At 36.5% G+C, this 26,316-nt stretch overlaps 1 protein-coding gene across 3 annotated transcripts in view; it reads right to left on the bottom strand.

Moving 5' to 3' along the window:
- KIAA1328 (KIAA1328 ortholog) overlaps nt 1-26,316 on the bottom strand; it is a 180,494-nt gene that overhangs the window by 122,268 nt on the left and 31,910 nt on the right. The window lies entirely within an intron of this gene.

Genomic DNA, 26,316 nt, shown 5'->3' with positions numbered 1-26,316 from the left:
GCACTGGCCATGTAGGAAGCGATACAAAGATCTCTAAGGCGTTTTGCATTTTCACTAACAGATCACTTCCACTTACCTTCAATTGAATAAATTCCGTACTTGTGTTAAACGTTTTTCCCCGATTAATTTACCTCACTTTCCAAGATGAAAATGGAGGTGCGACAGAAAACACACTTGCGTGGTTTTCTAGGAGGAAAATATTTTCCACTGTTTGGAGAAAAAGAACAAATTAAGCCGCACTGTCAACATTACCACCTCCTACACTGGAACTCTTGGGAGGAGAAAAGTTCCCCAGCACTACACACAAGGTACTCACAAATAAACATCTCAGTGCTTTTATTCAAGTAAGAATAAAAACAATAAGAATGGTTAGAAAACACAGCCCGACTAATTTATGTTTCCTTTATGACTGCTAAAGCACAACACCCCCTAGTTCATCAGTAGGTAAGCCCTGTTTTGTTTTGTTTTCCCAGATATAGCTAATATCTGGGAAGAGTAACATGAGTAGGTCTATTAGTGTTCCCTGCTTCGTCGAGACATGAAGTGCAGACTTATTGATGGAATCTGCATTTTTGGGTCTCATCTGTTCTGCTTCAATAAGTTTACCTATCTGAAGCAACATTTTCAGGCACTGGTATTTGGAGCACCATTGCTCTTTGGTGCTATCTTTTAGCACCTCTACCTCATCGTATCTACATCTAGAAACTTCAAGGAAAAAAAATGTTAGAAGCTAAACATCCTTTCTTAAAATGCAGTAAAATCTCTCATTTCAATGATATACTGAAGTACTCAGAATGTATTACAGCTGATCAATGCAGAAAAGAGGTACAGAATACCACCAAAAATACAGTCTATTTGTATGCACACCATCATTAAATATGTTGTTGGAATTAAGTAGCTTTCATAAAAGAGATTCATAGCGATTATCAGAGGTAAAAGCAATCCTCTCCAATACAGATGTTTACTTCCTGTTCAAAAAACTACAGCAGGAAACTGCCCTGTTACAAATAATTGCCCAGCATCAACCACTGCACTTGTATTTGTTCCCTTCAAGTGTACAAGCTGTAACAAAGAAATAGATGGCTTTTTTTCCTCAGAATAACTGAATGTATTTAAAATATCTTGTCAATAAACAAATGCCTGCACCTGTATATTGTTAGAAGCTTTCCAATTCCATCTCTTCTGTTTTTAAGTGGAACACAGAATTAGTCATCTCTAGGAAACAGAGAGCGTTAGCTTCTCATCTCAAAAAGCTCTATTAAAGCCCATTTGAGAGAATACAGGCCACTACTTCACTGTGTTTTTCCTTTCGATGCCTCTTAATAGCAAGGCTCGACCTCAATTTTGGTATCTGCTGAGCACACTCTTATGCAAAGCCTATGTGCAGACCTATCTAAAGCAAGTGCATCCATCCGTTTTGTTGCAAAGGGCTGGGAGAAATCTGCACACAGGCACAGTTCCTTCCCGATGCCTGGTTTTACTTCTTGCCTTTTTCTTTTGAAAAATAGTAGAGGTGGTGGAAATGTCTATTCCATTTCTTAGATTTCACTACGCACCTTCTGTATCTTAGAACATGGCAAATACAGTCTCTACACAATATCCCCAGTACTTACAATGCAAAATACTTTATGACACTTCTAGCTCTGGGAAAAGAGAAAATGAAGCATGAAATAAGAAATATACTAGCAGAACAATATTCATTGACACTGTTTAAGTCTGTATACTACTGCACAGGGAAAGCATTAGCATTTGGGGGTTTAGGCTATTTTTATTTTATGTTTTAACTACATTTGCCCAGCTTTTCTGATGTCAATAGCATGTTTGTTCTTCCAGCTTTTCATGCAACATGCAACCCAGAATCTAAATTGATCAAAATATATCTAAATGTGTTCTCATTCAAGTGTCAATTTATTTATTTACTTATGGCTATCCAAGGAATGTAATTCTCCTCACTGTTCTTCATAAATCTCTCACCCCTGCAAAAAAAACATGATCACTTTTTGTGGAAGAGCCTGATCCTGAACACAGAACTAGCAATAATCTTTTCCTTCCTAGCAAGAGCCAAGATAACAGATTCACAAACAAGAAGGCCATAAATATAGGATAGAACTCATAAAAGAACCGTGCAACTGAACAATGATTGAACTGAGTTGAGAAAGTTTTTAAAAATTATTCCTTGCTTCCCAGAGCCCATACTGAAATTGAAAGAATATGTCACAAAATAAAAAATCATATTCTTAAAGTCCAGAATATACAAGAGATATACAATTTAACTTGTACTAATTCGGCGAACCTTGTACTGATACTGGATAATATACTCTTGCACTCCATTTTCAATGAAAAACAGCTAAATAAAACTCTTGCAGAAACATACGCAGGCAATGACAGAACTCTAAAAATGTTTACAACTAACAAGTAAGAGTTGGGCAAAGTCAAATTAAAAGAAAATGCATTGCAGAGATAGAATGAATGCTTTTCAGCACAGTCTTCAAAACACCAGCCCCAAACTGGGAGCAATCTGAATTGGCAGTTCACAGCACCTGATCTGGCATTCAGCTGGGAAGGCACAGGGTCTCTGTGCCTAAGGAAATGAACAGAGGCAAGTAAGCAAACTGGAACCAGACTAACACCTTACACCAACTAAGCAAGACTGCAACAGAACATATATAAGCTCCATGTGTCACATATGGGATAAATGCAAATTCACAAAACCACATTCAATACCACAGTTTGCTTATCTTGCACTATAAACCAGTACTATAACTAGCACAAAAATCCAAGTTTCACTTGTACTGTTTCATCCCTCCTTGTGGCTGAGAGAAAACCTTCCTCACCTTCTTTTCCCTATTTTCTTTTTCCTTTGTATCCTGGAGGAAAGAAGACAAAATAGACTAGCACATCATTGGGTGGACTACAGTTACAAATCTGGCTAAAACTCATTATAGGTAATCCACAAAGGCTTCAATCTTTTATTACTGATTTGCTTAAATAGTACATCAGACATGCTCTAATGCAATGTGCAGCTTGGAACACGCAGCCCTGATTTATCAAGGGCTTTCTCATCAGGTATTATTTAAGGTATAAAAAGCATTAAAAAAGTGAAAGCAAAGATAAAATGCTAAAACATGCCTTACCAGCAGGTTTGGTACAGAACTGACAATACCACAGCTCTAGCACTGGAATTTACACTGTGAATGAATAATGCGATGTTTAAAAATCACTCCACGTTTTTTTTCTTTCACCGGCCTGGGGAAGGGTCACTTACCCCCCTTACACCTCTCTTCTCATCTACCTGGACATTCTTTCAAGGGACAAGTGGCCTTTTCACAATTCTGACAGATTTTCAAAGACCACTCACATCTTGGAATATTTCCAAAGTTCACAAGGAAGCACCCCAACTACCCTTTCCAGGTTGAGAAAATATAAATAAACTACACAGTCTAGGGCATCAGAAAATTATCTTTGCAGCAATCTTCTATATAAACTGCCACAAAGGGACGACAGTATTTTCTTCCATTTCCTTAAGGCAGGAGGTACTGGACATTGACAGGGGAGACAGAAAAAATAAAAGATAACTTTCAACATCCAAAGCAGATAATGCTTTATAGGTACCACATAGGTACATTTTTCATTTTGCTCTCAAAAAGCAACGAAACTTATCCATACAAAGCAGTACTGAAAAAAAGATGCTTAAATGCATTCTCTGTACACATTTGTTAGAAATGGCTTGGATTTCTCACCACACTAATGAACACTTCCTAAACCATCCTAAAATAACCTCACGCCACAAACAACACACACCAGTCACCACAGCTGAGATGCTGACATTTGCTGCAGGGCTCGTACTGCTGCACTGAACTGGGGCACATAATCCACCTCTCTTTTCTAATTTGACTAGAATCTATTCCAGCCTGTAGAAGAACTGTAATCTTAACTGCACAATATGTATATTTTTCCCTTGATTGCGCCTACTTGTTCTTTCAAGGGCATTCCCATTAGGAACAAACACTTCTCCATCCTCTCTCCCCCTTAAAGCAGAGTGAAAATAATCATATCAAGGGAAACTTATTACTGTTTCCAAATTGCGTCTGGCTCTCAGCAGGCACACTCTCCAGGCAACAGTTTTGCCGCTACATTATGACTAATTTTTTTTTTTTTCCAGATGACATTTTGTACTGTAAGTAGGTAGAAGAAGGACAGATAGATGTGATTTGGGATAAGACAGAACCTCCTCTGCCAAGTGAAATAGCAGCGTCTCCCCTCCCTTTGAACCCTCCTTCAAAGAAATTTTGTCTTCACTCCAAAGAACAATTTCTTAGCACATTACCCAAATTCAAAGCACAGAAACACCGATCCTTTTGCAAATTAACTTTGTAAGAGAAGGATGAAACCTATTGTTTGCTCAAATTTGGAGCTCACGCTTACTTTGTGTCATGAAGAAATAATAAATAAATAAATAAATAAAGGCAGGGGAGAGAACAAAAGAAACCCAAAAAGCAGTCATGATTTCCAGCTACCTGGACAGAGCACATGTTGTCTAATGCTGCCATCTGCTGTCCTTGTATAGTAGCTGTACAGCTCTGGCAACAAAAACAACAATTTTCAGGAGTATTATCCCGGCTGTTCTCCTCTACAACTAGTATCTCCTGGATCACCATTTTGAAAAATCAAAGCCTCTCCACTTTTTTTTCTATTTATATGTATGGCTTTCCACAATCCTTACAAATAGATGTACCAGTGTATTTAAAATAAACTGTTTCTTCCAGACAAAAACCAATAAAATAAAAAAAATAAAATGAAATAAAAAGCAAGATGTCCATCAGAACAAAGTGCTGTACCTCTTCGAGAAGGAGACAAAAAGCAATTTTAAAATTAATTTCAACTAACGCCACCAAACCTGCTTCAATATCAAGCCACGATAATTCCTCGAAGTCACATATAATACTGAACAAGCTTATCCAAATACAAGCCAGGAAATTTAGTACAGCTTTTTCAAGAGAATATATACCAACACAGACATCAAATTTGGCAAGGCGAAACAACTGTTTAAACCAACAGAAAGGGCTCCATATTTTAACATTCATATTTAACAAATCCTTAGGAGTACAACAAGCCGGGAAAATAGATTTCTTTTTGATGTCAGGAAAGAGAAACATAAACAACACTGCAAAAAATTAGGTAAATAAGAACAGAGAGCACTGCAAATCAGAAAGCAAATGGGCAGGAATTGTGAGCCAGGTTCTAGCCTTTAATCTGTAAATATAAGAACAGCAACTCTCAGATTGCCTGCAAGTGAGGCTGCACATTGCCATCCTGCCTATTGATAACCCTCAAAGCACAGCTCCTACTTGGAAGTGTACTTAGTTTTCTATGAAGGGCAAGTTCAGAAGTATTACCTAGATGTATCACTCTTAACTGAACATTGTACTGTTCATCATATCACTAGCCTCCCACATAGCCAGAAGTAGACGCATGGATATATTCGTCCACTACATGATCTTGTGTTCCAATGGCACACTTGCTCCTCTCATCACATCTCCCCAAGTAGCAGCAGAATCCCTGTCCAGATGCAGAGACTTTCTGGAGAAGCTGAAGCAGTCATTCTTGTTGATTCCAAAACTCGGGCATACAGCCCTCCCACATTCACAGCACCCATGTCCTTCCTGTTCATGGAAGTGAGAAAGAAAAACCTACCAAAAAGAAATATATGAGAGTGATAGAGAACTTGATGAAGGCTTAGTAAAATGTACTACAGGCTTGAAATGAAATAAAGACTCAGTTAAAAGACAGCTAAACAGCATCCTCAGTCCCTGCATGATGCTTAAGTCCCACTTCCCTCTTTCTTGAGAGTACATTTTCATGTAAAATAAAACAAATCTGTAAGCTAGTTCCTTAAAAATTATTTTGTCCAACAAAGACTAATGCTTTAGAACAAGTGTTCAAATACCTCAGATGAATTATCAGATTTTAAAAATTACCGATGCAGTCAGTTTTACAGTGGTGGTGTCACAAAGATTGTCAGGAACAACAATGCCTTGAAGTAAAAAAAAAACTTTTCGAAGCCTGGCTCCAAGCTGCTATCGCTTTTAATTTTCGACTATTATGTTCAGCAATTATAAGTGAAAGGGCTTGATATGCCTGAAGCACTTTGAATCAAAAATAAATAAAATAATAATAAAAAAGAAGATCCTGTGGTTTAGATCCAGCTTCTAAAAAAAAACCACAATTAAGATGATTTACGCCCGGCTTATTTCTTTAACTGTATGGAAGGGAGGGATTTGTAGAGAACAGAAAAATCTGCATGAGTCATTTAAATATTGCAGATATGAAAGGCCATGTTGCTGCAATACAGGCCCTTCTAATTCTGATTTCTGTTCCTTATGACTAGCAAGTATTACTGAGCAGATTTAGTTCAGATTTCTTCTAATTCTCCAAAAATTGGCTGACCTTGGTCACTAAAATCTTTCCATTGGCTAAGCTAAACAAAATCCTTTTTTCTTATGTACTTGTGGCATCCTTCAATACTGTGTCTGTGTCCTCATTCAGGCACACATAGGTTTCCAAAAATGTCACAAGTCAGGAGGCCAATCAAAATCAAATCACTTTTCCCTCAGCAGGTCTTCATAACACATTCAGCTTGCTGTGTTTTCCATTGTTTTAAATCTGTAATGTTCTCTTCAATTTGTAAGTTTTTAATTGGAACCACAAGAAAAGCAATTGTTCTCACATTTTTGGTAACTCTTGGGAACGCAGCATCACTATGGGCTTGTTACTGAGTGTTTTACTCAGTAGGGTCTGTCAGTTTGATGCAGTTGTTCACACCATCATTTTTTTTTGGTCACAATCATTTCACTCAGACTTCTCCTATATCCTATCTACTCTTTTATTAGAGCCAGGGACAAGCACACTTTTATCACTGCTCACTGCCTGTATCTCTCGATTTAAGTACCTACTACTCTAGAAATTCAGACACAAAATGGACAGAAGGTACTTGATCCAAACAATTTACATTTGAATGTAAGCTTTGCAGTAAACTCTCCATTTCATTTCTTTCCTCATCATGATTGAAAAGGCAATTCCTGAAATTTTTGTTTTCTCTGAAAAACATTCCCCAACTCTTCCTGAACTAAGTCATCTAAGGAAACCCACGGTTTCAGTTCAGTCTATTGGTTGGTCTTGGTTGTGTCTACATCTCAGCTGTCATTTCTTTGCTCCAACTACTTACTGCATACTCTGTTTCCCTACTTTGTTGTCGATATTGTTTTCAGCCTTTACTCTCAGTGCTCCTTGGGTTCAAACAAAACCTGACACAGGAATTAACATTAGTTTGCCCTCTTCATTAATGGCTCCTCTACAGTCCCATCTATTATGATGCCATTTTTAATTATACTGGTTCGCAAGATCTTTCGACAGCAAGTGTACTTAAAACATTGAAAACATGCACGATTAACACCAAAGTAGCAATACAGTTCCAAGCAAGTCACATTTGAGCTAGAAAATATAAGGCTGCAGAAGTTAAAACACCAGTGCTTTGAATTAAATTTCAGATTGAACAAGGCAGTAGATCAGAGATCTCCAGTGTGCCATGCTCAATATAGCTCACATTGCTACAATAAGCAGCAAGCAGTGCTCTAGCAGAATATTCCAATCAGCTTTCAAAATAAATCTCAAGTAGGGGGTGTAATAATCAAGTTGGTAAACTCAATTTGAACATGAAACATATTGATTTCTTCTGTGGCTAATCACCATCATGATTCTAAATTACAAAGATCAGAAATTCTCTTCTCCCTCAATGTGTACAGTAAATTGCAAACCAACAACAGTCCACAGAGCTGTAATTGCTATCCTAACAGGATAAAAACGCCTACTTGTCCTGTTGTTTTTGTCAGTCCATCTTCTCTGTATTTTTTCCCTCTGCTTGTTTACTTTACCTGCTCATTTATCACAAATGTGAAATTTATTGCAGAGAACTACCTCACCACTCCACAAGTGGAATAATTCCTTGAATGGTCCAAAAATATGCTCTTTCTTGCAATAACAGATTGCACAATTTTATATTATATATACTATATAATTATACAATTATATATTATGTATATACTCAAGATTAATGACTAATATATTTCACATATTCCAGTATTGCTTATTTATAGTTGCATTTCATTTCAACTGAGTATCTTCATGGACTCTGTATCTTCATGCATCCCTTTTGTAACTGATTTTTTAAAGTACAACCATCCCATTTCAAGTTCCTCCACAAATACAGATTTTTACTAAGATTTCTGCAATACTTAGGCAGGAAGATAAGTATCACCAAACGTCATAATTACAATGCAGAACTAACTAGATCCATCATAAATATCTGCACCTACACTGAGTTACTCAGTTGCATTTCAGCCCTCAGATTTCAATTCCAGTATGTACTTTGATTATGAATTCTTCAGGCTTTCTTAACAACCTGATTTGCCTGACAGCTTTGATACCATTAATACACACATACTCTACAGCTTTGATTATTCTTTCCAGTTCTATTACTCTGTATTTTTCCAAATTTAACACTATGCATGGACAGTGTTGACTAAGTGTGGCTTATTGTTGACTATGTTGACTAAATGTGACAATACATCCACAAAAGAAAGCGTCACACATCTTTGTCGAGACTTCTGCAATAAAAAGCTAAGCGCTGTCTGAAGACAGTAACTGAGTTAAGTTCACACAGGGCTCACTTTCGGGGCATGAAGAGTGGCAGTTTTCATTCTTTTATAAAAGACACCATCATCCACAGCAATGATGTTGAAGCTGTTTACTCTGAAAAGAATCTGCCACATTAAGAGATGAGGGCACAAAATAAGGGAAATCAGGACTCGGTGAACAACTGAGATTTGGCTCAAAGTATGAATGCAAATGCAACTATGACAGTCTAGAGTATTAGAAGGTCCTGAACTATGAATTTCATCTTTAACTTCCACTATGAGATAAAAATGGTAAAGATTACTCTTCAGTAAAGAACTGTCTTGAAAATTATAGCAGGGACAATTATTAAATATCTTGCAATCACTTATTTTTCTTAAATACCATCTGCAAAGGGAAAGCACATTTAGAAAGAATGGCATGTCCTCTTAAGAGAGGGAAAAAATATCCCACAGAATCATAGAATCATAGGGGTTGGAAGGGTCCTCAAGAGATCACTGAGTCCAACCCCCCTGCCAAAGCAGGTTATGCTTATTCTCAACACTCACCAAAAGAAAGCATAGACCTTCTCAAGTTATCACTTAAATTGTGATTTCACAATAACTGACTGCTTTAAACAAAACAAAACAGCTCCTTCAAACCATACGTCCTGCTACTAGCACACAACACTGCATTTTTGTTCCAACAACATAGATGATACTTTTCAGGAAAGAATTATGGTTTTTTGTTGTTTTTTTTTTTTTTTTGAACTAAGGTAAGCAAAATATTGCACCCATCCTGCCCTAACCACTTCTGGTGTTTTATCATTCCTGAAGAAATGCCTACACAAAAGACTGAAGACACGTGGACAGGCTGCTCTCCTGAACCTACTGCTGTTAAGAGAATATCCTTTCATCCTCACCATTTTTACTTCAAGTCTAATTTGGTGTAATTCCTCTACCAAAACAAGACTCCATGGAACTTCAAGCAACTCCACATTCTTCAGCATCTAGACACAGCTTATGCACTAAAAACACCAGGCTGCCACTACTCAAAAGAGATCTGTTGGGTGGTTTCCTCCCCAGCATTTGGGCAAACAACCTGCTAACAAAAGCATTCAGACATTTTAATTCTAAAAGCCCACTTTTATTTGCCAAAATTTTCATCCTCTTAGATTTAAGCAAACATGAAGAGGAACTGATTTGTCACCCACATACAAACTAGTTTCAACAACTCGAAGACAAGAACTATCCCTGAAGCCTAGGGAAGGGGAATATTGTTCAGATTAACTTCACATGCACAACAGTTTCCCTGTACACATGAGAAGCAGGCCAAACTAATCACTTGTAAGTTTTGATATTGTGAAGAAGTCCTACTGAGAATATGTTTCCCGTATTAAAAGAGCACTCAAATTTCTCACATCTTCGACAGTCTGTTTACACCATAAGCTTTAAAAATCTCTGTACCTTTCCATCTGATGAAAAAGAAACTACATTTTAAGGGAAGTGCTCCAATTTAGATAGCTACAGTGTAGGTCTTCAATTCAGCATGGATCGCATCCAAGTCTACATAATGGTAGTTCACTTTGAGAAGGAACTTGAGAACAATACCCTCAGCATTAACCATTCCATTAATTCTCCCACTGTGTAATAACAGCTCAAGCAGAATTCTGTGTACCCCACACCAGCCAAGCAGGCAGCGTCAGAAACCTCTCTGCTGCTATGCAAGTCTTTTATTTCTTTGCCTTGGCAGAAGGGAAGAAAGCAACACTTCATCGCTGTCATACACAAATTTGTTTTCTGAAAAGAAAAAATTTTCTTCTGTTGGAAAAACGGAACATGTAGTGGCAACTCAGTGAGGTACCTGTAATTATCAGCAAGCTCATCATCCCACATTATTTTTCTACAGTTAGGAACACAGTTTTTCTAAAATAGAAGTAGCAAGAGAAAACTAGTCTTACTCTTAATTGATCAAAATGGTAAGGACAGTTATACCCTTCGAAAAAAATCCCTGAGCACAGCTGCATGCAACCTGTACTTCAGACTGCAAATGATCAACGACAAAGCCCTCCTAGCAAAAGTAAAAAAATCACTATGATTAATGCAAAAAAATACACAGAACTATTGTAGAGTTGCTCTTGGACACTGAATCTAGTTCAGTTAAGGACAGTTGCCAAAGATCTCCAGACAAACCAGAAAAGACTTCCCTTGGCTTCCTCTGTGCTTTAAAACAACTTTCTTCCTGGGAAAGGAAAGTTTCAACAGAGAGATATTAAGACATTTTCTCTGCTGTGAACTCCTACACCTATTCAGAAGGCCATGTTGCCAAAGGTGACAGATACCATACTGCCCTTACTGCGTCTCAGCTAGATAACAAATCAAGTTTGCAATTTAAAGCTGTTCAAGAGCATGATAAAATATCAGTATCCACACATACAAACAGATACTTAACATGGAAATGGCAAACGACTCAGCTTCGGTTTTCACCATTTGATTTTGCAGAATCCCTAAAGCTGTCTGTGGAATTAATGTCCATGGGCAGACAAACAGAAAATGCCTAAGTGTTTCACAAGGAGATTAAGGCTGAGTCTGAAATGAAAATATACCAAGACAAAAGGCAGCAGCTACTTGCCAGAACCTTTGTCTGAGTTTTTACAGGCAGATACAGTTTGACACAAACAGGTTTCATACAATCAGAGCATCTTTAGAACTTAGGGACACAAAAAAATAATAATAATAATAAGGAAAGGAGAATCTGCAGTTTACTCTTCCTGTGAGCAAAAGTGTATTTTCTCAGGCTACAGCTGACTATCCTAATCAGCAATAAAACTCATTCTCAAACTGTTTTAAATGAAATCTGTTTTCAGTGAGGACAGTTTTAACCCATAGTCCTTACCGTGCAAACTCTGAAAATGGACTAAGAAAAAAAACAATAAAGAAAATCACAAGTGCCAGAATAAAGGTATGCAGGTTTTAAACAGACCTGCTAAAGCTTTCATTTAATATGCTGAACAAATTCTTAAATTTCTACTTTGGTTTCTTCACTTTTACGAAGATGAGATGGAAGTAATACATTTTAACTCACAGAATGAGGACAGAATTATGAGCATTCGCAACCACGCTGATCTCCTGCAATGAAAGAATCTAGATTAGCACAACACATTATACCTTAGAATGAAATGATTTTAAGCAGGAAACAGCATTATGTAAATTAGCCATAAGAAAGTAGAAATTAGAAGAAGACAATTCAAACATAGTCAAAAGATTTGAGTACAGGCCATGTACAACAATTAACCAGACATATAACCGTTGACTCCATACACACATTTTTTGTGTGCACATGCAATATAGGACTTACTGCACCTCCTGATCATATTTCAAAAGTTGACCATTCAACAAGATTTCAACTACTTCTAATTCAGTAACCCTGTATGTTACCAAAGCAAGAAAAGAGTTATAGAGAAAGCCATCATCATTTCAGTTTTATAATCACTGAAAGGGAAAAAAAAACACAATGTATACAAATCAAAGTTTTGTACTATTTTTTCATAGCCTGCAAACTAAAATAAAACCCTGAGGTTTCTAATCTCTTCCACAGCACCCCACTTCAAAGAACTAAGTGTAGTTTTACATTTGACAACACACTATAATTTCCCAGTTCATGCAGAGTTCTATACAACACTATTACAGCTGGAATATTCCTCAGAATTACCAGAGTTTCTATACAGAAAAGACTAAATTACATAGTTCTATGTCTAAAAGTAAAGTTATGCATCAGGTTGTTTTTATGGTTCATCCTCTCAAAAAGGAAGAAGTTGCACAGGAAAGAACATAAAATGCTAGGTACAGTTTAATATCCACAATTTTATGTTTATGTATGCTTATCCAGATCACAAAAAAAGTGATAGCAAAAAATAAATCAATTTGACCTGCATAACCAAGATATAACTGAGAAAAGATCTATTTTCAAGATGGTCCCAGGGAAATTATTAAAACTAGCTACAGAAATTAAAGATGTGTGAAGGTGCCTTTCCGTAATGACAAGCCTAGAATTATTGCCTAGACAAGCAATAATGACAAGCCTAGAATTATAGTTTTAGAATATAAATTCTTGTATATTCTCAAGCATTTCAACGAGACACAGTAAAGTGGTCTCTTTCAAGACAGTGAATACTTTTCTGTGGCTCTTAAGGCAATAATGTAAGGGTTGTCAACTTTACTGAAATACATCAAAACCTAAGGCAAAATAAATGCAAAAAATTTAATCCTCTGTTAAGGTTCACAATAAAAAGTAACAAGCAGGGAGGCAAGCAAAAATTAAGATTTCAAAACAAACTTTACCCTATTCATGCCTCATATTCAGTATGTTTTAGATCATGCAGTTCACTATAAACAATAAATAAATGAACATTTAACTGAAAATGGAAACATACCAAAATAAATAATAGATGTCTTAAAGCTGCAAACAAAAAATGTCACTTGTAAACAGGATGAAAATTCCTAGAGTGGTTTGAATAGCAAGCTCCCCCACCACTTGAGTCGTTTTGGACAGTTAATGTCACTGCATACTTAGAGGAAGAACCAACTACTTGTGCTCAGTAATCTCAATTCTGTCATTATCAGTGTGGTTAACTCCTACGTAGTGTTATCTGCCCCAAACTTTCAAGCATTTTCTTTAAAGGAGTTGAATTTCTGAATTCCTATAGTCTTTAACACAAGTCATGGCATCCTAGAAAGCACTAAGCATGATTCTTCTGCCATCCTATGCACCTTAATAATCAGAAGAGTGACTGAAATTCTAAATTGGGAACTGCAACTTAAGCCAGGAGGTGCGTGTAGTGAAGCAGTATAAATCAAGGCCATCTCCACTCCGGTATGTACACCATAGTCATAAATGAATGCAGTATGCTTTCAGAGAGCACAGAAATCTTTCAAAAGCCATTGAAAACTATACAAGTTACACTATTCAACAGAAGCAGTTGAAGATATACCTCAGACTTAAGGTACTTAAGGGCAAACTTCAAATGACAAATTGAAATGTAGATTTTACTTTTCCCCAGCCTTTTTTTTAAATTCCAACAATTTTGGCTTTCAAGACAGAATATGTATGCCCACCATCACATAGTCACTCCCCCCTCTGTCCACCCTCCACAGTTGAACAATACAGCTTCTCTCCTTCCCCCCACAAAACCCAAACTTCCACTGTTCAACCTCAGCAATTCAAGCCTGGGAATTCACGAGTCTGACCACCAGCCCAGAGAACAGACATCTTCAGTGCAAGATACAGTCATGCTTGGCATAACAGATTCTCAGCCCATCTCTGCTGGTTTCACCTTACTATCATGAATTGCTAATACAATGCAAATAAAAATACTCTCTCTGCTGCAACCTGACAATATTTGCTTCACACATGCATGCAATTAAATAGAAACAGTACAGTTACTAGAACATGAGCTTGTCACTAGGCTGATGCTACTAATTTAGAATACAATCTCCAATTTTTATTACAGCAGTAGCCCTGTAATATGACTTGAAACAGAACCTTATATGCCTATTAACATGTGAATGAAAGCTTCTTCCATGCCCATAATGTTTATTATAAGATCTCAGCACTGCTCAAACAAAAGCTCTGACTGATTTGATTTGTTGTTGCTGTTTTGTTTGTTTTTTTTTTACCTAATTATGAAAATATAAAGCTACTTATCTTATGAAGAATAGCTTCGCCATTTGGATGCATTTCTGTAAGACAGCAATGGAAGCTACAGAAATCTAAAATAGTATAGGAACTGCATTACATTCACTTAAAGGGTAGTTTAATAATTCAAGGTTTATTTGGAGGCTTGTTTGCAACTGTAGAAAAGGTCAGACCTTATATGAATAAGGTATTAAAGTTTGCACATAAAGTCTAAGGTAAAGATAAGTAACAAGGCTTGTTTACTATCCAGTTGCTCAGTGTGCAGTTAAGATTTTTAAATCAATGCACTGATAACAATACAGATTACTGAAAAGATTCTCCTGCATAGAGGTCAGCGCACGCATAAAGAGTTCAACTGGAAATCACAGAACCTGATAACACAGACTGTGAGAGGGAAATTTTATTGTTTTAAGAGATGCTGGATTTGAATTACATTTAGCAACCTTATCTTACATTTCTCATTGCTCTCTCAGATTTAATATTTTACCAGACAGACTCCCATGCTTTTGCATTAAACATTTCCCATACTGTGTAGTGGCAGTCAGAAACACAATAAATTGGTAACTTTGGGCCTGGCCTATGCTGTTCAGATAAATTCTAATTACACCAACATGCATCTGCTTTGGACATCCATAGCAGGATGCACAGATACACATACCCAAGGGAATGCAGAAATATGTGTATCCTGCTAATTTGGCCTAGTATCCAGGTATTTGAACAAGTACCCTTGTGTATTCAAATACACATTTTCACATCTACCTAAGCTCAAACCAATTCCTAAAGCACTTTCTCAAACAAGACAGTGGAACACTAAAAATAAAGACTCAAAGATTGGTATAGGTGGGCACTCAGACATCATTTAGTTGCTAACAGAATGCAAAAGTATTTCTCATCTGAAAAATATAATAAAATAAAATAAAAAGAAGCACATTTCACAAAATGCTCAGAAATGTTCACATCATGTTCTCTATCTTGAAGGGAAAAAACGTATGGAAGTTTCTAATCCATCAAGGATGAATTACTTTTGTTCTTCTAACTTAACCTCCACTGATCAAATGCACAGAAATCTTAGTAGAAGTTTCATTTCAGTAACATCTATTTATTAAATTTCTTTTTCCCCGTGCTTATCAATCCAACAAACAGAACTGTGACTGCTCTCTTGCAAATTCCTGCAACCTTTAAGTGTCACTCTCGGAAATGTCTTAGGGAAGCATAATATAAAGAGCACCAGCAGAGACTGTATACCAACACACCATAAGAGATGACACCCTAGCAGAAAAAACAGCATTCTCCTCTCCTCACAAGAGTACTGGAGCCAGGACCAACAACTCCTCTTTAAGCTCCAGTGAATACTGAACTGCTGAACAGATGCATTCAGAACACAACATCACTGGGCCCAAGTTTCATCACATCAGTAAAGTGCAAATAGACAAGGGGTACTCTTACCCATGGGGAAATACAGCAGGCATTAGCTGTGAAAATCTCATATGTATCACAAAAGGTTTAACAAGTCTCTACACATTTTCATTGAGGATCTGAAATCATTTTATCTTATAGCTTCCTATACTTACTTGCATTTTCGCATCAATGTGATTTTGTTCTGCAGTTTAAGCATGATTTATACACTCAATTTAACTTTGATTCATAGTATCTAATAACATTAGTCTATTGTCCAAACACTGTAGGGGGATATTAAACAAGTTTAGATGGTCTGAGGGAATTTGCCCACCAACATTAAATACAGAATAAATTGTTCCTATAACTTTGTTTTAGATAACAATTTCAAATAAGAAAAAAAAAAAAAAACCCGTAACACAATATTGCGAAAAGTTACACCAGTAGAACACTTCAGTGGATATATGTCATTCTGAAAAAATCTTACCCAAATTTCAAAATCAAGGGCAGAAAAACAAGTACAAACAAAAATTTTAAGTTGTGTAAGTGCCTACTGTCCACAACCCAGTGTGAAGAACTATGGCCTTTGTCCAGACTGTAGCTTACTTACAAGCTTAAATATTCAATGTTCTGAAACTCAGGTTGAGACTAAGACATCTGGTTAATACATTCATATGTAGATATGAACGCATGTATGTACACACATGCATAAAATTAACTTCACTCCTAATATATATATAAAATTGTTTTGTACCATCTTTATTAATAAGTGTACTTCTCTGAAGTGTAAAGTCTGTAAAAATTAAGTTTACAACAGATGGGTTTTTTTAAAGTTCAATATAAACATGTGGCAAATACATGACATGTGCTTTTCCTTGATTTTTCAGACACTAAATATTCAATAAGACTTCTGATGTACTGACAAATGCAAGGAATCCCATAATCAGACAAGTATTTAGACCCAAAAGAGAAGTCAGCAGAATTTTATGGATAGACAAAAACCAACTTACCAAAACCAGAATATCTGCTGTACTAAATATGCAATCGGCACTATGAAAAAAATAAAAAAAAGTTTGTGCATACACAAAAAGGAAACTGTTCCATTCCAGACCTAAAAATCATAAATACTTGTCAGAATTGCACAATTTCACTTACAAAACCTAAATGGCAAATTGTTGTCGTATTCTCCCATTAATAGTGGACACACTCCTTTGTCCTAGCAGTCTGATTTAATTTTTGTTTTCCATACTGTGTGTTCAGTTTCCTTTCACCCACCTCTGTATTTGGATTTTGCCAGTCAGTTCTCCCTTTCTTTGCCAGTGCTCTTTATTCCAAGCATTCTGCCCAACACTGTCTCATCCATTTTGTGAATACACATCCTTGCACACACTGATTCCAAACACAGCAAGCATATGTACTCCATCATATATCGTTAGGAGACTTTTAAGACCTTATCATGTCAAACCATATTAAAGTGACATTTTTAAGGCTGACATTCCATTTTCTCTAAGCTTGTTTTGAGCAGACATTTAGTGGAAACTTCACCCCCATTCAGGAGTTTAATCAAGAGAGAAAATTAAGAAAAAGTTAAGTCTGCTATCTAGGAAAAAGATCTATTAGGTCTTGTCTGTGCTAGAGAAATGTATTCTTCTAAGAATCAATTTAGCCTTTGCAATGCACTTGTAAAATGTCACACGTTCACACACAAAAAGCATTGCAGATACTGCTAAAACTAGTTTCATTAACTCTAAATGCTATTTCAGTCATGCTGCATTAACACCAACTCAGTTAAAAGTTTACTGGCGTTGCAGTTCATACTGATCAAACACCATAGCCACCACCTTTCCCCCAGTATACTATGGGTCTCTCAAATTTGCCTGACTTCCCCATTTCTGGGAACTTTGCCAGAAAGCTGTGGGGTGGATACCCCAACTGTGATAATTTCACAACTCACAGGTGAGAACACTGAGCAAATGCGTGCCCGCTTGGAAGGCTTATCAGCAGTGGACACCGTAGAGCTTACTTTGTTGAGTGAGAAGCAAATCAAATTACTAGCCCAGAGAAAGGCTTACAGCTAAGGCAAAGCCTCCAAATCAGGATGAAAATCTGAACATCAAATTCAGGTAATCTGGGCAAAGAACAAGAAGTCAGAGAGAAAGAGGTTGTGTCCCATCTTCTGTTTTGAAAAGCATTGGTGGCCTAAAAGATCTCTTTCAGATCTGCTTCTATAAACCATGAACATAAATAGCTGAACCAAGCTTTTGTCAAATCCATTTTCCACAAGATAGAAAAAAAGAAAAAGAAACAACTTCTGAAACACTAAAATCTTTTCTGTTCAAAAGAAAATAATATTTTCATTTGCATCAGATGCACAGTTACTTGCTGGGCATGCTGGCTTATATTTTATGTGATTACACATAACAATTGTCCTCTTTTTCCTCATTATAATAAGGTTATAAAGATACCGAAGCAGTCGAAAGTACACTACATATTCAACATAAAGGACTGTTGACATCCAGTACTGAGATATCATGCATGGTACAAATGAAGACTCATGTGTGTATAAAGTAAATAAATAAATAAATAGATCACTTCTAAAAGAGAGGACCACAGAACCTCTCAGAGACATCAGAAGTTGTTTTCTCTTCTGCTGAAGATGTAATTTACATTAGGAACAGTTAACAACAATTTCCTGCATTGAGACTGATATTCTAACCACTACACCTGCTCTTATACTTTTTACATACGTCAGTTTATCTAACCAAAACAAGACCACAAAACCTGTGAGGGAAACTCCTTATGTAAATGTATATCAAATCAAAATTTATTTTCTAGCATTGCTGACTTTTTTCAAGGCTCCTAATTGATCTTTTTTCTCAGAGTGAGGCATTACAGCATTCAACATCCTGCATAAAACTATAGGAAAATTGACATTGCAGCAGTGGAGTCTACATCTGTATTAAACTTACACAACAAGGATCCAACTGAGTTTTAAATAAAATATAAAGCACCACATGTTTATACTAGCAGTCTTGTGTTTGTCAGCAAGTCTGGTCCCAGCTGACTAGGGCTCTGACAGATGATCTGGCACACAAGTTCATCACAGCCAGTCTGCACTCAGAACCTTTCATAATGGAGTTCTGCCAGGCCACTGAAAACAACCAGATAAACATTTTGCAGTGCGACACCATCTTCTCTATGCATCACTTCCATTAAAGTGCATCCAATGCAGCATAGTGTATGAAAATGTTTAAGTGAATTGCTCTCCTGTTATAAAAGACCTATCTTGGCATGAGGATTGGTATTACTATCGATTCTTAAATTACCTTTTTAAACATGGAACATAGATGCTTGTAGTCTTATAAAAAATGCTCTGATGATGGTTCTGCTTCAAAAGACCAAAAGCATGGAAGTATTACTGCTTGTTTACCACAAAGCCAGACAAATTCTAGAAAACTCACACTGTCTGAGATAAAATTGAGAACCAAGAACACAAATCCCAGAGAGTAATAAAAAACTTCAACAAATTCTGGAGGAAATATACTCCAATACACTAGTACTAGAGCCAGAACTCAGTATGTATAGTTTTTCAATTCATTGCACATTCCATCCTGAAAAAGAGGGAGACAAAAAGGATAAATACTGTACATCAATTTGCATCTATTTATAGGTTGGTCACCTTAGCAGAGAAGAATGATTCCATGTATTGCTCTATTTCTAGTGGTATCACTGGGTACTGCACTACATCTGGACATTACAGCCTTACAGAATCACCCTATAGTACGTGCATAACATAATCCTTTCCATCAAACTTCTAGCAATGAAACAGATCCACATCCATTAACAAAAAACATGTCGAAGATACGACTAATCACATCCTAGACAAGCAAAAAAAATACCCTTCCTAGAAAATGAAGTTTCACTTCATGGGGCAAGTAGGCCCAAACACTCATACATTCTTCAAAAGCATTCATAAAAGTTGTGGCAGATATACTAATCTTCCATAAGCCTACAGATTTCACAAACCCCATTACAATAAAATTCTTGACACTGACTGAAAAAGTAAGTAAAAGAATACCTCAAGCAATATGGTCTCATGAAGAGCTGGGAAGACAATGAATCCTCCTGTGTTACAGTTCACAAATACAATCTTGATTGCTCGAGGCCAACAAGCTCACCAAAATAAAAATGCCACTGTTTTAGCATGCTCGCAGTAATTTTATGTCAAAAATGAACTACAAAGCAAAGTTTCTGCAATGCAAAATTTACCCAAATTTAATCTACTTTTAAGAAGAAGCAGAAAATGACTCCTTCAATATCAATTACAGAACTTTCCAATGTTTTCTATGTTAAATTAGCTAAAAACATATTTCAGCATCTACAACGAGAAGTGAGAAACAGTTATGTCAGTGAAAAAAGGGTACAAATCAGCCCCAAAGGGGGTAGATGTAGACAAAGACTGGACCCAACTAAACACCCAAAGACAGCATTTAGCAACTCTGAATTAACAGTCAATTTTCCTGCTTTTTTTTTTTTTCCAGAATAGCTTCAGACACACATTTATTTTCTCAGTAAAAAAAAAAAAAAAATGCCAATGGGACAAATAGGTGACTTCCTATATATATTGTAGGAAAAATAAATCTGTTGCAGAACACAATTCCATACTTCTGACCACCACTTATTGTGGTATTTTAGGGAGAAAGCTCATGATGTCAGGGATCCTGACTTTATTGTGGACAGTGCCACTAAAAGATTTGAACCTGACACTACACAGCTAATGCAGTTTCAGCCGGATTATGTTTTCTCTCTCCAAATTTAAACCATTCACAACAGCATGATGTCCTAGAAAAACTACCAAAAGAACGTCTGCAATGGTGTCCCACATCCTCCAGAGCTAACTGATTAAGAAAGTAAAACTGAACAAGATTCCTAGACAAGAAAAACTGATAGACACTATTGCTATGGCTGAAGTTGAAGGCTCATTTAATGTCACACCATAATTTATCTGCTCTTTAAAAAATACAGGACAATACTCTCCCAGTTTCCCACCTTCTCCTCATAAGTAATCCGTTACTTAGAAGCACCAATCCTTAATCATAGCATAAAAATGCATTTAAAATTTATGTTTGATCTTTGGGGACTATCTTCAACAACATAAAAGTTTTGCTATGTAGCTTTGCAAATATTAAGTTTACAAAGGTGACTTCCACATCTAAGTAAGATAACAAAACAGATCTCAATTATCAGGCAATACTGTTCTGACTTTACTAAGCCTTCTGATCTTTCAATCATACAACTCTACTCAGTGTTCTGTGATTTCACCATGATTTCTAGCCTGTTCTAATTTGGAAATCAGTCAGTTCATGTCACTCACAAAACAAACATCCAAGCCAAAGAGAAATTTCTCTCATTCTCCTTTCCCTTTGATAACAGGAATGCCTATTGCTTGAATTCCTTCCCAGTAAACACTAAGTAGAAGAAATATATATTTAAGCAAAACACTTGCACAAGAACAAGTAATGTTTAAGCTAGCTGTCACTGTGTCTTGGTTGGAAATTTAAAGGTATCAAACAAACAAACAAAAAATAGAAAATCTTGTAAAACACTGATCCTTCAAACATGATATGCTGCAGAAAAGTAACAAGTGAACCAGCGCAGATTTTATAGTGGGGAAATATTAGAGGTAGGTGGACAGTTAGACTGGATGATCTTGGAGGTCTTTTCCAAGCTTGGTGATTCTGTGATTTTCACCACTTTATGAACAGAAATATGTTATTGTTGCAGAGGGACAGAAGTTTCCTGATGGTCCTATGTCCCCTGCAGGTGAGCCAGGTGAATCTCTGGCATGTTCACTGTACTGTCTGAACAATGTTATTACATTGTTGGTAAATTCTTTGGGCTGTCCTGTGGTTGCTTCCAGGAAAAAAAAAAAAAAAAGTGCATTAAACAACTTGAACTTTGCCAACAAGTTCAATATAAATGGCTCATTAAAATCAGTTAAGGATTCACGAGCCATGTGCAGATCCCGATGAACTTAGAGACATGTACATAGATGGCTCTCCGGGGAAATAAGGAAGCTTTCCAAGGTAACAAAACACAGTTCCATACCATCAGATATACTGTGCAACACCTTCCACAGTCAAATTCTACCTCAGTGAAAGTTTATATTTCTTACTCTAATTTCTGTCTGCAGGTGACTAGAAAAATATTTCTAATTTTTAATTCCCTCTAGTCATAGGACAAATTTATGCTGCATATATACTTGTGAGTTACAGCAGAGTATTGAAAAGAGAATCAAATACAAGCACTTGAACTGAAACACAGCAGTAAAACATCACAGGAGATGTCCAGTTACCTAAGTGACAGCTGGACATCCAGAGCTGTGTTCACTTGAGTATTATTCTGCACTCTTATGATATGATAAGCAATATCATTAAAAGGATCTATTTAATGTAATATTTCCTTAATGTAGCTAGCAGTGTTTACAGCAAGAGAAGAGTTCTCCCTGAAGATAATGAAATATGAATAAATTTACAAAAACTTCTGAACAATGTAACTGGAAGAGGTCATGTACCATGAAAGCTGTTAAGTGTTTTGTTCACATTTTTACATAATCACTAAAGTTCTACTCCCAGAAGTAACTACATGAAAGAAACAGCCTCTTATTTCAGTATCCTGCTCACTTAGACTTGCCAACTATTTTGACCTCATATTTTCCTTTTTTTTTCCTTTAACCATTCCTTTTATTTTAACTGTTGAGGAACATAAGCCATATTCCATTCCTCTTTTTGAGGATCCATAAGCAGTTTAAAAATGTCATAGCTTAACGTGCTCAAACCTGCTGAAAACATTTACAAGATCTACTAAATCTATCACCCAATCTACACTCAAAAATTTACTTGATGGAATTCTGGTGTCAGCAAGGTGTCACTTTACTGCCAAATTCCAAGCTGAGTTTGCAAAACTACTATGTGGAGAAAAAATAATTTTACTAACAAGGATTTAAAACATACAGAAGTCAAATGACAAACCTTCACAATGGCATTTTCAGATTTTCAGATAGTAATACTAAGTATTTCTGATAGTAAGTACATGGTTTCATTTATCAAAACATAGGCCAATTTACAAGAGACAGTATAGGGATAATAGGAAGCCTGGCTGACTGTGAAACAATGCAAGACAAGATGCATAGCTGGATCAATCATATTTGAACCTTGCTTGATGTAGATGAATACAGAAGCAATAGTCTTGCCTGGCAATTAAATTTAAACATAATCATCATCTGGCAGGCTTCAAATCATAGTGTGAGATGCCGTCATAGCATGCCGACAGTTCCCTTGCTGCACCTGTTTTGGCACCAGGCAAGATGCAGTCAGTGTGAAAAGTACTACACTTTGATTACTTGGTTCCCTCAGCCAGAAGGGTATGAGGAAGTTTTGATAGCCACAATTGTTTTATTCCATTTTATTCTTGATGCTTGGGATATACGTCCTTCAGCTGGCTCATTTTTAAATCACTTCAGTACTTAAACTGTCACACTTGATGCATAATCTGACACCACAGAGTCATAGTTTAAATATTTCAGTTCTATTACTTTTAATTCTGTACCAGTTAATCATATTTTATTTAAAGGTAAAATGTTAATCTTCTGATGTTAAAAATCATCATACTTCACCCTTTTATGGCCACATATTAAAAAAAAAAAGGATAACTGACAATTAACTAGAGTCTTCCTTTCGGGATTCAAATGAGAAGACAAAAGGTCACTTCAGAATCTGTGCAGGGCAACAATCTACTTTGCATGGCAGAGGTGCTCTCTTTAAATTTCCCAGTACTCTACAGATGAAGTTAGCACACCTCACCAAGTGATACCCTGCTTTGGTAAACAGTATTTCAGTCTTGATTAGAAGGTTTACCAGAAAGCACTCCCAATCATTTGCTATAAGCTGTTTGTTTGCACTGTTTCAAGCTCAAAATTGTAATAGAAATATACTTCAAACATCCAGTGGTTCTCTCTGAAATAACATAGATTTTTTTTTGTTGTCGCTGCTTTATTATTGCTACTTCTCTTGATTTGAAATAGAGCTGTGCTGTTGAGATTCACACGCCCCCAGAATGAGGTCTTAGACTGCAAGCATTTCCCAGTAGGGATTTTTGTCTCTATACTTGTCTGCAAAGCAACTAGCAAATTGTTAATCATCTATAATTAAAGACACCATAAGCCCAGAACCCATCAGAGTATATCTCCAGTGTGCTCACGTGGTCCTTTATACATAAAATATGCCTTTTTTTTTTAACCTAAGTACCCTTCTGCATGTGGGTGCCCCCTTCAAGCCTTCTTCATGGGGATGTCATAGAAGAGAGGCATTTTTGTCCTTTTTGTTTGTTTGTTTTTATATATAATACACAATGAAAGTAACAAATCTAAGTCTTATGCTTGGCTCCAACATTTTAATTTAAGATTTCCAGAGACTTGGCCCATTGGTATTGTTGAAGGACAGGGGTATCCATGAAATGCCGTGAATGAGCATGCATACATTTAACCCTTCATGGCACTGAAAGGCCTGCAAGCAGCACCCCAAATATTTAAACACATATATAGGAGGGAAGAGTCACCCAGTGTCACACAGAGGAACTCACTAAAAGCATGAGCTTGAAATTCACTAGTTTTCCATTCTTGTTTACTCAGGTCATGACTGGTTCTTATGCAACATCATATACATCTTCATATTTAATTTTTTCCGTGACCACAACCATATACTGCAAGCTGCACTCATCTGCTCTAATTTCAGTACATTACTCAAAACACTAAGAAACTCATCCTAAGATAAAGCTCAAACAGAACAAGATGTGAAGTATTCACTTCATTTTTTAAATGAAAGAAAAGCAGTGTGGTTTTGCTGATGGTAGCGCTTTGCTTCTTTTACTCAGTTATTTCCTCATACAAAACTGCAATTATCAGCACTCTCTCTTAGGTTACTGATGTTCTGCTTCCACTGTTAACTCCACGCCAAGTATCAAATCTTCTCTGATACACACACATACAAGGAGTACAATGCAGTACTGATCATACAATAAGTACTTAGGCAAAGGCTCGTATACCTCTACCCATCTGCAGAACTATAAAAACCAAGAAAGGCTATTTTAAATGTAAAACTAGCAACCTAACAATGTAGAATTTCAAGTTCATTTCTGCAGACAAGCACTGAGTCACCAGACTCAGCAAAATAGGTTTTTAGAAAAGTTAAACAGCTGCGAAGTTGAAACTTCTCCCTTCCCAAACCTTCTGTACAGTGATGGTCTACAACCAGGAAAGCCAGTCCATGGACTACTGCCTAGTTCAGCAACGTGCTGCATAGGGCTCCATGCCTTAGACACAAGGCAATCTCAAGGTTACAACATTTAGTTTCACACCGTCACTACGATGAATTTTACAAGACTCTTACCCCTCCATGGAGGAGATTGTTCCCTACCTTTCATAAACAAGGTATCTACTACAACATTCAGAAGTGACTAGTAGGGGTAAGAGCTAAGTTTCATTTCTTACGGATTATTTAGAATGAAACAAACTATATCTAAAAAGTGCAGATATGCTTTTTTTATTTCTTTTGCAGTTCAGAGGAGGGGGGAGGGAAAAGCATCTCTGATTTGTATATTAAAGCGCAAGCATCTGTCCTACTGATGATATTCTAGGGAAGCACATTAGCATAAAATTTAACGATGTCAAATAAGTGGATGTGAAATAGGGACTGCGTAAAGACACTATTTCCAAGCCTGACAGAAACATCACTGTTTAGAAATGCAAATGAAACCATTATGTTCAATAATTATATGAAAATATGAACAGTTCAGCATGTTTTCCAGCCCTGATGGCGGTTAATGGGATGTACGCTTATGTAAATAACTACTATTAAAGCTAATGCTGAAAAAAACTAATAAATTCATACTAAAGCAACTGATTTAGTACGCTTTTAAACCCCAGCAGTGCTCACTTATTAGAAAGGAGTGCATTCTTATGTTTAGAACTCATTACTGTTACAAGTCACTGCAACTCCATCAATTACCATGCATTAATGAAAATGGGACACATACAAAAAAAATTATTGCCTCTCAGCAGTTTTCTTTAAAGACAAAATATAGAGGTATTACCATCATGGGGCCTTGAGGGGAACTTATCAGCAACATAATCTTTATTACTACAACTGTACTCCCTGTGCTACAACCCTAGGGTATTCTTGTCCCAAGAAAGGGCTACCCTTTACATAAAACTAGTGACATATATGCAATGAAAGTGGCCATATAGCCCTCAGTAAAAACTTTCCATTTTTACAATTAAAAATACTTTTAAATAAACATGTAAACAAGTATGTGAACATGAAAACATAGAAATGAAATGAAAAAGTACAGTTCCTGAAACTACAACAAGGAAGCGTTAATACGAACAGGTTTAAGAATAAAGGGTATAGACAAAAGCATTCTAAGAAGGTCTTGTATCTTGACAAATTCCATTCTGTTTCACACTTACACTTTTAATGACCTCCTAGAGAGCCAGAGAAT

The sequence above is a fragment of the Cyrtonyx montezumae genome, unplaced genomic scaffold (assembly GCF_038088225.1).
Source record: "Cyrtonyx montezumae isolate F1298 unplaced genomic scaffold, pur_monq_1.0 scaffold_25, whole genome shotgun sequence".
NCBI lineage: Eukaryota > Metazoa > Chordata > Aves > Galliformes > Odontophoridae > Cyrtonyx > Cyrtonyx montezumae.
This window is presented reverse-complemented; position numbering and strand designations above follow the sequence as displayed.